The 12,599-nt window shown below is 38.4% G+C and overlaps 1 protein-coding gene across 1 annotated transcript in view; it reads right to left on the bottom strand.

The window, feature by feature from the left end:
* Nucleotides 1-12,599, bottom strand: part of CD2AP (CD2 associated protein) — a 179,328-nt gene that overhangs the window by 88,130 nt on the left and 78,599 nt on the right. The gene's annotated exons all lie outside the window — the stretch shown is intronic.

Genomic DNA, 12,599 nt, shown 5'->3' with positions numbered 1-12,599 from the left:
TTCTGTATTTCCCCTTTTAGATACGGATGGGCAGTTATTGACCAAGAAAATAACAGGATGAAATAGCAAAATATATCATATACCTACATAAAAGGCATACATACACAAAACCTAATTCCTACCAACAATCTGAAAAGGTAGAATTCCCTACTTTGACATGGGAAGAAGCACATGCTCTAAAGTAAAGCATCTTCAGGAAGAACTCACAGTAGGTACTGATGTGGGTATTTGGGGGTGGGAGGACTAGAAGTTGTTTAACTGATTTTTATATATACTGATTCCAAAGCCCATGTTCCTTCCACAATGCCATGCTATTATCTTCCTGAAGTAGCTCTCATATAATAGTTGGTAACCCCAACCATACAGGCACCTACCTTCTTCTCCTTTCTGAGATCCTCCTCAGTAGGAATTCTCACCTCATTTCTTCTGCACTCTTCTATCTTTTACTAGCCAAAGCTCAAAGATATTATCCCAGACTACCCAACTTAAAGAGCCAACATCATTTTCTACCTCCCAATTATTTTTTTCTTTCGGTTATCAAAAATAATAATCCTAGGGAACCAGCAGTGAGCATAATGGCTATGGCGCTGGACTCCCACGTAGTCGACCGCGGTTCACGTCCTGGACCCAGTGGCTTAGAACTCACGCCGGGCGCGTGTGCGTGCGTGCCCAGGATCCCGAGAGGAGAATGGAGGAGAAGGGATTGTGGTGTGACCATCCCCCCTGGGGGGTGATTTCTCGCTTTCTGTCTCTATGTCTCTCAATGTCTGTCTGGCGAGCACACATGCCCTATATAGTGAAAACCTCTCCAAAAAAAAAAATAATAATAATAATAATCCTATTAATTGATTCCTCATGCATCAGAAATTATCACCTCATTCACTTATTCTTTTTATCTGTTTGCCTGTTTCCCTCCCATTAGAATATAAGCTCATGAAGAGGAGCAAACTTACCTATATTACTCAGAGTTAATATCTCTAATACCTATTAAAAAAAATTCTAGCACAAAGAACTTCAGCAGTACTGAGTAAATATTAATGATGGCCAACAGACAACACTGACATAACTGAACTGAAACACCAACACACAGGGTTGGGAAGACATGCCACCACTCTTACTAAAAATATATTAGGTGGTTGGGAAAGTCACGTGTATTTTCCTTTTTTTTTAACACAAAAATGCATCATGACTTTCCCAACAACCCAATAGTACAAAGAAAGGCATCTCAGAAAAATAGATTCTTATCGGGGATACTGAAAAAAAAAAAAATCTTACAAACAAAACTGAAATGCCTGCTACAACTGCTATAATAAGGGACATGTGGTTGGCAAAAACTACATGCTTCACTAGCTTACTGAGAAATATCCCTTAACTAATGCTAACTAAACTTACTGTTGATCTTCACTGTAATGGAGAAAAGCTCTTATTTTTTATAACAGATGACTAGTATCCAGAAAATACAGTCATGAGTCACTTAAAAACTGACTGAGTTATGATAAACTCAATGTTAGCCGATTTTGTTATGCGATCACAGAACGTACTTACAGAAACCTTCACATCTAGGTGACAAACCTGTACAGCATGTTACATTACTGAATACTGTAGATAACTGTAATAAAATGGTATTTGTGTTTCAACACAGAAAACATTCAGTAATTAAAGCATTATAAACTGGAAAAAGCGTAGCATAAAATATAAAATCTCTTTCCCAGAATTCAGCTTTCCATCCCCTCTTACAGTCATTTTTTCAATGAAAATTATAGTTTTTCAGAATTCAGACATTTGGGATTTTAATCTTTTGGGATTGTGATGTTGGGGATTTTACATATTAAAGGGTTTAACATTTTAGGATTTCAACATTTGAGATTATGCCATTTGGGATTGTCTTTTCGGATTATGACCAAAACACACTATGCAGGTCCTTTGTCAAAAATCACTTAACAATAGGGACCAGCAGTTAGCGTAATGGCTATGTCGCTGGACTCCCACGTAGTCAACCGCGGTTAAAGTCCCGGACCCGGTGGCTTAAACTCACGCCGGGCACATGTGCGTGCATGCCCAAGATCCCGAGAGGAGAATGGAGGAGAAGGGATTGCGGCGTGGCCATCCCCCCGGGAGGTGATTTCTCGCTTTCTATCACTGTCTCTCTCTCTCTGGCGAGCGCAGGCGCCCTATAGCAAAAATCTCTCCCCCAAAAAAGAAAAAAAAATCTCTTAACAATACACTTAAAATAGGTAGATTTTATTGTCTGTAAGTTATACTTCAGTAAATCTCCAGCCAGAGAGTACAAAATCAAGAAAAGACAGCACCCATTACAGGCACTGATAATCAGGACTTCATTGGTCAGTATGCACCTGACATAGTGGACATTACTAGTGGTCACTAGATTTCCAGTCCTACTGTCCTTTTAAACGCAGAGCAAGATTACATTTTTCTGCACCTCTCATCATTGTTTTGGCCAATGAAATGCAAGTAAAAAATAATATGCACCAGAGTCAGCAGGTTGCAGAGTGGTTAAGGTTCTGAATTTCCACATGGCCAAAAACTGAGTCCCAGATCCAGTGGCTTTAAACTCATACCAGCTGTGTACATGTGTGTGCCTAAAATCCTGAGAGAAGGAATTGCAGCATGAGCATTCCCCTGGAGGATGATTTCTCACTTTCCCTCTCTCCCTCTGTCTCTCTCAGGTAAGTGCACACACCCAAAAGCAAAAACCTAAAGGGAAAAAAAAAGCACTATGTACCATCTTCCATAGGAAACAGTTTAAACTGGAATGTGATTACCCATGTTCTCTTGCCTTGACTCAACAATCAGGAAACACACGTTGACAAACAATTATAAGACTGAAGCAGCCTAAAGACTGTGTTCCTCCATGAAAAGCAGCCCAGAAACTTAACTGGCTGGCAACAACAAACTTTCCATGAAAGGATGTACTCTTTCACTGTACTATGTCCTCACTGAGATTTTGATGTCAGTATCACAATGTAAGCTAGCCTATTCTGACTGATACAATGAGCCTCTATTTTCTTACCTTGTATAATAAAACCTTGTTTTTCAATAGAGTTTCCAGGATGGAGGCAAGAGAATATGAAAAACTGATTCTATTTTACAAAGTAATCTAGAAAAACTGCATTTCAAGGCCTGCTTCATTTCATAATTATCTTATTTTTACTTTTTTTATCCTATTGTTAGTCTTTGCAAGTCCCTTATAGCTAATACTTTTTTCTAAAATCAGAATTTAGTTTTCGACAAAAAAAAGTTTACTCTCATAAAATTGTTATTTGAGGAAGCAGTTTGATTTTTTCCTTTTCCAGGAGAAATTCTAAAGGTTATCAAAAACACTTTTAACTTTGTGGGACCAGCAGTTAGCGTTAACTCAAACATAAAGTTTAATAGCTCATAATTTATCCCTTCATTTCCATTAGCAATGCACCACTGATCTCCATTATACTTGGTTTTTTGTTTGTTTTTATCTGTATTATACTTTACAGCCTCAACTTTCCTCTAAAATTTTTACTTGAGACCAGCAGATGGTGTAGTAGTTATGTCCCTGGATTCCCATGTAGTCAACCACAGCTTCAGTCCCACACCCAGAGGCTTAAAACTCACACTAGGCACATATGCATGCCTGAGATTCCTAGAGAATGGAGGAGAAGAGGCTTCAGCGTGGCCATCTCCCTTGGTGTATCCATCTCCCCTGTCTCTCCAGCGAGCACACATGCCCTATAGCAAAAATCTCTCTCTCAAAAAAAAAAAAAAAAAAAAAAAAAACCACCTTTATTTCTCACTATAATCTAATAAACCATTTTTCCATATTATCACTCCTATCTCCAAAAACTTTGTGATTTCCCCCACTATCTTTTAAAGTCTTAAATATCTATAAATGATATTCATTATATACTACACCACCAGCTTTAACCCTTTAACCCTTTTCGCCTTAAATACTATTATTCCCCCCATATGAAAACTTTCTTTCAGCCAAAGTAGTCTACCTAATTATTATACAAGATAATACTCTCAAATATAAGCACTTTGACATGGTGAAACACAGAAACAGCCTCAGAGGCTAACCATCCACCTTGTGGTTGGTTAGTTAAGAGAGCCAGATCCCACACGGATAACATTGCAGTTTGAATTTGAGCCCCAAAGGCTTGAAAAACATGTTAGGCACTTGTGTGTCTGTGGAAAAATGGAGATGAAGGGATTTTGGCACAACCACACCCCACTTGGTGCTCTCTCCCTCTCTCTGTCTCTGGTGAGTGCATATGTCCTCTGCAAATATAAAAAGAAGGGGAAGGGAAAGGAAAGAAAAAGATTCTCAGGACCAAGATCTCTAACACTCCACCACCACCTTTATCTCCTATCTGTCTCTCCCCAAAGTACAGGGAGAGATTGCCTCAAGTTTCCTTATCTACCTAAAGACCAGATCCAATTAATACAATTGCTGCCATTCTTCTTACTAACATTTCATTAGTTGACAAAGATTAAACTATCACAGAAGAGACTGAAAATTAAACACTGACCTAGACCAGAGAAACTTTGTCCCTAGTAATTTTCTTCTCTGGGCCCATTCATTTCTCCTAAAAATCATTTACAATCCCCTCTAAAATTTCCTACAACAAATCTCCCCAGCCCACACCCTCAACATATCGTCTATTTTCCCTTCTCCTATGAAGAGAGTATCAAAGATTCAACCATCTGGCCCTTCTTTGAGTTTCATATTTTATGCATGACTCCCTTAAATATTGCATGCTTATGCACATTAATAAATTTGTTATGGTTTTTCTCCAATTTATCTATTTTCAATTCATTTTGGCAAACTTAGACACAAACCTTCAGGGTAGGGGGAGATTTTTCTTTGATACCTACATCTACAAACAACTTGAACCTTGTCAGACATAGAATGTACTCAGTATTCATTTACACAGTATTTATTTTACCTATCTTTTTTTTTAAAGAATTATTTTATTTAACTTTATTTATTTATTTTAATTTGACCAGAGAGGGACAGAGTGAGAGAAAGAGAAGAAATGTGAGAAAGCAAGCCGCCAGATCAAGGACTCGAACCATGGTCAGCCTGTGGGATTCCAGTGCCCTTGACCACCATGCCACCTGCCAGTCCCTCATTTAACCTATCTTTATTGACCAATCCAGTTACTTTTTTAAAAAGAATTATTTAATTAATTTGTTATTATTATTTATTTTTTAATTTGATAAGAGAGAGAGAGAAAGGGGAAGTGAGAAAGCAAGCCACCAGGTCCAGGACTCAAACAGTAGTAGGCCACATGAAAGTCCTATGTCACCTGCCAGCCCCCAATTCAGTTACTTTTATAACACCTTTTCTGAGAAGAATTGTTTCCAAGATTCTGTACCTTCCATTATCCTTTATCACTTTGCTTTTCAGCCACATAAAGCTTTGCTACTTACTCTGTTTTCATGCTGTCTTCTCCCCTAATAAAATAAATTATGGAAATGGGTCTTCACACCACACCCCAAAATACTTCATAGACAATTACTAAACATTTATTTACTGTGTTTGTTTCCTAGTCATCTCAATTACAAAGCAACAACTCCAATGGCAGAATGCCAAACTGAAACAAGCTAAGACACTGATACTGAATCACAAAGTTACTGATCAGTCATGACTTATTTTTGCATAGGAAAACTACGGAATGACTTTTTCAATAATCCAAACAACAGATTAATCTTTTTTTTTTTTTTTGGAGAGGTTTTTCGTTATAGGGCGTGTGCACTCGCCAGACAGACAGAGACAGAGAGATAGAAAGCGAGAAATCACCCCCCAGGGGGGATGGTCACGCCGCAGTCCCTTCTCCTCCATTCTCCGCTCGGGATCTTGGGCACACACGCACGCGCGCCCGGCGTGAATTCTAAGCCACCAGGTCCAGGACGCGAACCGCAGTCGATTACGTGGGAGTCCAGTGACATAGCCATTACGCTAACTGCTGGTTCCCAACAACAGATTAATCTTAACTCTCAGTTTGGGGGATTTTTTTTTTTAAGGTTTCTGCCATAGGGCATGGGGAGAAAGAGACAGAGAAAAGGAAAGTGAGAAATCATCTCCTGGGGGAAAACAGCCCTGCTATGATCCCTGCTACTCTGGAGATTTTGGGCAAGTACTCATACACATACACAAACAAACACCCCCAACGTGATTCTCAAGTTACCAGGTCCAAGGCTCAAACTGTGGCTGACCATGTGGGAGCCCAGCACCTTAACCACTATGCCACCTGCTGACCCCAAATTTTAACTCTACTTTAGTCAAAACACTGATTTGAGAACATTTTAAATTAACATGGCTTCTTCTCAATTTTGGCTGAAATCGTAAACATTATAAATGAGATAAGATTGTTCAGTCTTTTTTCATGTGGAAAACATTTAATTAGTGCCTAAATTCATAGTATATACAAAACTGACAAGGCTGATGACTTACAGGGAAAAAATACAAATGTTTCAAGTAATGATAACAGATTCTCTTTAACCATCCTTGCTTCAATGTTACAAAACACACTTACAAAGAACAAAAGAGGGGCCAGCCAATGGTAGGACAGTTAAAAAGCTGGATCCTACATGGTTACTGCACAATGTGGGTAATCGGAAAGATTATTAAAAAAAAAAAAAAAAAAAAAGGAAAGTGAACTTTGATGGTATCAAATGTTAATGAGAGGGGCCTGCAGGTGGCATGTTGCTTAAGGGTGCTGGTCTCCCACACGGCCAACCATGGTTCAAGTCCCAGACCTAGCAGCTTGCTTTCTCTCTCCCCTCTCTGTCCCTATCTGGTCAAATTAAAATAAGTAAATAAATGAAGTTAAATAAATATAATTCTTAAAAAAATGTGAATGAGAATATAGAAGAAAAAATTTTATACTATTTGGGAGTTTAAATTGGCATAATTACTTTAATGAGAAACCTAACATCATCTAATATAGCTGAACATGTGCATTTGGGGATTTTTCAGCTATAGACATACCTTACAAAAGATGTTAGCAGATTGAAAAACACGCCCAGCACATGTGCATGTGTGCCCAAAATCCGAACAGGATAGAAAAATGGAGATCAAGGGATTTGTGGTTTAAATACACCCCCCTTCCTGGGATGCTTTCTCCTTCACTTTCTTCCTCTGGCAAGCTCACACAACCTCTGGCAATCATTATTTAAATGTGTGTATATGTGGGGGGGGGGAATTGGAGGCAGTTCAAGTCCTGAACTCAGTGGCTTGAAAAACACGTTAGGTTGTGTTTATGTGCCTAAAATCCCAAGAGGAAACTAGAGAACGGACTGACGTGGCCATCCCTCTTGGAGGGTGATTTCTCACTTTCTCTCTCTCATTCTGTCTGTCTGGCGAGCACACGTGCTCTCTAACAAAAATAAGTAAAAATTTTGTGGGACCAGCAGTTGCATAATAGCTATGTCCTGAACTCCCATGTAGTCAACCACAGTTCAAGTCCTGTACCTGATGGCTTAAACTCACGCCAGGCATGTGTGCATGCATGCCCAAGATCCCGAGAGGAGAATGGAAAAGAAGGGATTGTGGCATGGCCATCCCCCAGGGTAGGGGGGTGATTTCTCTCTTTCTGTCTCTCTGTCTCTCTCTGTCTTCCTGGCACACTCACGCGCCCTATAGCAAAACCCTCTCCAAAAAAAAAAAAAATTGTAGAAGTGTATTACATATCCATGTTGAAATCTCATTTAAGTACAAAGAAAAGTTACAAGCTGACACAATAAATTAGGTAAATACTTAAATCATACAAAATAGTATTTGTTTATACATAGACAAATATGAACACACCCATGAACTAGAAAGATACATACAATTTAAGAACATAGTTCTGCAGAAGAAAGGAAACAAAAATGGGTAACAAGAATCAACTTTATAATTTAACTTTATTACAAAGTAATAATGAAGCAAAGATGGCAAAACACCAACATTTTTATACATTACATTCATGGATCTTTGTTCTATACTGGTTGTAAAATACCTCTTAAAAGTTGGAAGGCAAACTAACACTGCACGTGGACAGTGAAAATGGCAATGAATGTCATAAAACAGACTTACAATGTCTCAAGTTTTTCATAACAGGTCACAAACATGATTTGGCCTTTCTATAATAAATCTTCCTGCTCAATTTGAATATGATTATGCTTCAAATATAGCTATATGAAATAATAGCAGGATAAGAGTTTTTTTTTTTTTAACAAGAAGTCTAGTTCCAACATCCACTCCACTGCCACACATTTACAAATATATATATATATATATATATATATATGCATGTTAATGTCTCACTAAGACTTTCAGTAGACACTGAATTATAAATTAGCCTTCCTCTAGTTCTTAACATACATGTTTAAAGTGGTAAAGCCAGGGGAAGGCAGGTAGTGTGGTTGTTAAGGTACTGGACTCCCACATGGCTTGAGTCCTAGACCTGGCAGCTTGCTTTCTTACTTTCCTTCTGTCTCTCTCTGGTCACATTAAAAAATAAATAAAATTAAAATAAGTAATTCTTTAAAAAAAAAAGTGGTAAATCCAACTAGTCTATTAATTTGTGGATTACCCACCACTGTTGATTACACAAGACTACTTTTTTAAATAAAAGTTTTGCTTTGGAATACTCAGTTTTGCCTAATGCTGACATTGTGCACAACCAAGATTCACTTAATAAAACTAAGAAATTAACACTGACACATTACTAGTAACATAATTATTGACTTTATATAGACTTCATCAATCTTTCCACTAATCTTATTCTGTTCCACACTTCGATTTAGGATACCACAATGCATTTAATCAAGTCTCCTCTGTCTCCTCTGCTCAGTGTCAACTTCTTAGTTTCTCCCTGTTTTTCATGACTTGACATTTCTAAGAACATCAGTCAGGTATTCAGTTAGAATGTCTTCAACCTGCCTTTGAGGTTTTTCTTATGATTAGACTGAGTTACGAGTTTGAGGAATACAAAAGGGGTGAATGAGACACATAACATAACATGTCATGGTGAAATTAACCTTGATCTTTTGGTAAAGGTAGTATTTGAATGACTTCTCCACTGTAAAGTTACTATTTTTCCCTTTTCATCTATTCCTTACACCTGAGAGAAGCCCAAGGGAGGAGAGTGAACAAAGCGAAGTATCTACAAATATTATTTACAACTCTTCTGTAAATGTATTCCTTCTTTCCTGTTTATTTACTCAGCTATTTATTCATATCAGTATAGACACATGTATAGTTATGTTCTACTTTGGGTAATAATCAAATACCAGGTTTCTATGCTGCTAAAATTGTGCCAGCTCTTTCCAGATAGGAGCTCTTGCAAGTTGGTTCCCATGTCCCTTTGACGATTCGTCTTTCTGATTTTTAAAGTACTTATTTCCAGGCATTACAAGTTGCTTCAGCTTCTTTACACCAGTCTAGTATCAGCTGTTCCTCTAATGAGCCTTGCCTCCTTTTATTTGAAAATGATATTCAGAAACCCAGTGTGGATACCAGATGTACTCACTGCTACTAAGATGTCATTGCTAGACCCTCTTAGCAATAGAAGCTAAAGAACATATGTGTATATACAGCAATCTATATATACATACATATATAAAACTACACCAGTACCTACTTGTACATTTTTTTAAGTAAACATGGGGACCAGCAGTTGGCTCAATGGCTATGTCATAGACTCCTATGTAGAGGATCGCAGTTTGAGTCCCATACCCAGTGGCTTAAACTCACACTGGGTGCGTGTGTGTGCATGCCCAAGATCCCAAGAGGAGAATGGAGGAGAAGGGATGGCGACAAGGCCACCCTCCTTTGGGGCTTTCTGTCTGTCTCTCTCTTTCTGATAAGCACACGCAGCCTATAGCAAAAACCTCTCCAAAAAAAATAAATAAATAAACATGAGTTCATACCAATGTCTACAATTCTAATCCAGTATCTAGTAGCTTGTTTTTAATTCCAGGTTAAGTTTCCCTCTATTACCTGGAATATCATAAACTATTAGAGCATCAAGAAAGTCATGATATGTTTTTCTATGCAAAAATGCATCATAACTTTCCCAATGACCCAATACATCCTCACAGACCAGTTACTGCAGCATGTGGTAAATGCTGCTATTCAGCAGGCTGAGGCCACATAGGAAGTTCTGGTTCAATGCTCAATTTACCCAAAAAAAAGCCAAGCATGGTGGTGTGCATGTGTGATCCCAGGTACTCACGAGGTTGAGGATCAAAACAGAGAGACCCTGCCTTAAAAAAAAAAAAAAACCACCACATACATACATATACACACACAAATATTAGATCATTGGAAAAGTTATAATGCATTTTTGCATAGAAAAACAAAAAAAAGTCATGACTTTTCCAATAACCCAATATATCCTCTATTAGCAAGCAATTCATTAAAAATATGTATTTCGGGACACACAGATGGCATAATAGTGACATCGCTGTATTCCCACGTGGCCAATTGTGGTTCCAGTCCCAAAACCAGCAGCTTGAAACTCATACCAGGTATGCATACATACACAAAAATCTCAAGAGGAGAATGGAGGAGAAGGGATTATGCCATGGCCGACTCCCCAGGGGGTGATTTCTCACTTTGTCTCTCTAGTAAGCATATGCACCCTATAGTAAAAATCTCTCTAAAAAAATTTAGAGACAGGGACCAGCAGTTAGTGTAATGGCTATGTCGCTGGACTCCCACGTAGTCGACCACAATTTGCGTCCCAGACCAGGTGGCTTAAAACTCATGCCGGGCATGTATGCGTGTGTGCCCAAGATCCCGAGAGGAGAATGGAAGAGAAGCAACTGCAGCATGGCCATCCCCCCAGGGGGTAATCTCTCGCTTTCTGTGTCTCTGTCTCTGTCTGTCTGGCGAGCACACGTGCCCTATAGCAAAAACCTCTCCCCCCCAAAAAACAAGTTTAGATACATATGTGTCTATATCTATATATCTCCATGTCCGTATGTACATACATATATATATCTATATATCTCTCTGTATACAGATAACACACATATATCTCTATCTCTATATCTCTCTACATATAGGTAACACATATATATTTATAAAGAGAGAGAGATACAGAGAGAGATAGAATAGATTATATATATGTGTGTGTGTGTATGTATGTATGTATATTTTAAAATGGAGTCCCACAATAGATCATCTCCACTATTATGAGCGTATCTCAGCATACAACTGAAAACCTACACAAATACTTTAAACTTTTTGTTCTTTTTTTAATTTTATCAGATGGCACATGCACTAACTGCTGAAAGTGAGAGACAGTGATAATCACCCTCTGAGGGGATGGCCACAAGGCAACCCCTTATCCTCCATTCTCCTCAGGATTTTGGGCATGCATGCACATGTGCCCTGCATGTTTCTCAAGCTGCCAGATCCAGGACTCAAACTGTGAGGTCAGCCATGTTGGATCCAGCACCTTACCCTTCACATCACTTGCTGTCCCTTCATTTTTTAGGTCAGTATTCTCTTATTACAATAAATTTTCTCCAAAAAATCCACTTTGGAAAAAAATATAAAAAAAGATGAGCAGACAATGTCATGGCCTCTCATAACTAAATATGAGCTCATACTGATGATGTCTCCAATTCTAATCCAGTATCCAGTAGTTCATTTTAATCCCAGATTAAGCTTCCCTTTATTACCTGAAATACTCAAAAACTTATTAGGTTATCGGGAACGCCGTGATGTGTTTTTTATAATGCATCAACATACCATTTTGAAGTGGAAAAAAAAAAAAAAAAAAAAAAACTATGTGATAGGCCCAACATCACATTGCCAGGAAAGGTCAAAGCTAGAAGATACTGCATTTAATTTAAATCCAGTTTTTCTTGCCTTCAAACTTCCATGGTATTTGCATATTTTAGTATATATTATTTTAAAAGTCAATTTATAAAAAAAAAAAAAGCAAAAATGCAAACTCCCCCATAAATTCAATGTCCTATTCTACAGTTTTTCTCAGTAGTTCATGAGATAAAATGTAGTTAAAGTGTAGTTATTGCACTTCCTCTGAAATCAGTTAACAGAATAAACTATGCTGTTGATACCTGGAGATGAAATCACAACTAAAGTAAATACATTTATTCAGGGAACAAATATTAATTAAGCAGCCATGTTATTCAACTACTGCATAAGTTGAAACAGAGCAGAATCTTCCTACCCTGATCCACCTCCAGTTACAACCAGCCAGGATCCCAGACATGAACAAGTACATGCCCAGCATACATAAGGAGATCCTAGGAGGCAAATCTAGGACCTTCCCAGGTGGCTTCAATGTTGGGGAATACTGCATTACCACTAAACTCCTAAAGTTGGCTTAAAACATTTTACCTTTTTTAGAACAGGTTTTTGCCATAGGGTGCAAGTGCTCACCAGAGAGAGAAAGAAAGAGAGAAAGTGAGAAATCACTCCCTGGGGGGATGGCCACGCTGCAAACCCTTCTCCTCTCAGGATTTTGGACACACACTAACACATGCCTGGCCCAATTTTTAATCAGCTGGGTCTAGGACTCAAACAGTATCAGCCGGGTAGGAGTCCAGCGCCTGAACCACCACACAACCTGCTGGATACA

The sequence above is a fragment of the Tupaia chinensis genome, unplaced genomic scaffold (genome assembly GCF_000334495.1).
Source record: "Tupaia chinensis unplaced genomic scaffold, TupChi_1.0 Scaffold000252_1, whole genome shotgun sequence".
In the NCBI taxonomy this organism is placed as follows: domain Eukaryota; kingdom Metazoa; phylum Chordata; class Mammalia; order Scandentia; family Tupaiidae; genus Tupaia; species Tupaia belangeri.
Note: the sequence above shows the minus strand (reverse complement) of the source record. Positions and strands in the feature narration are given on the sequence as shown.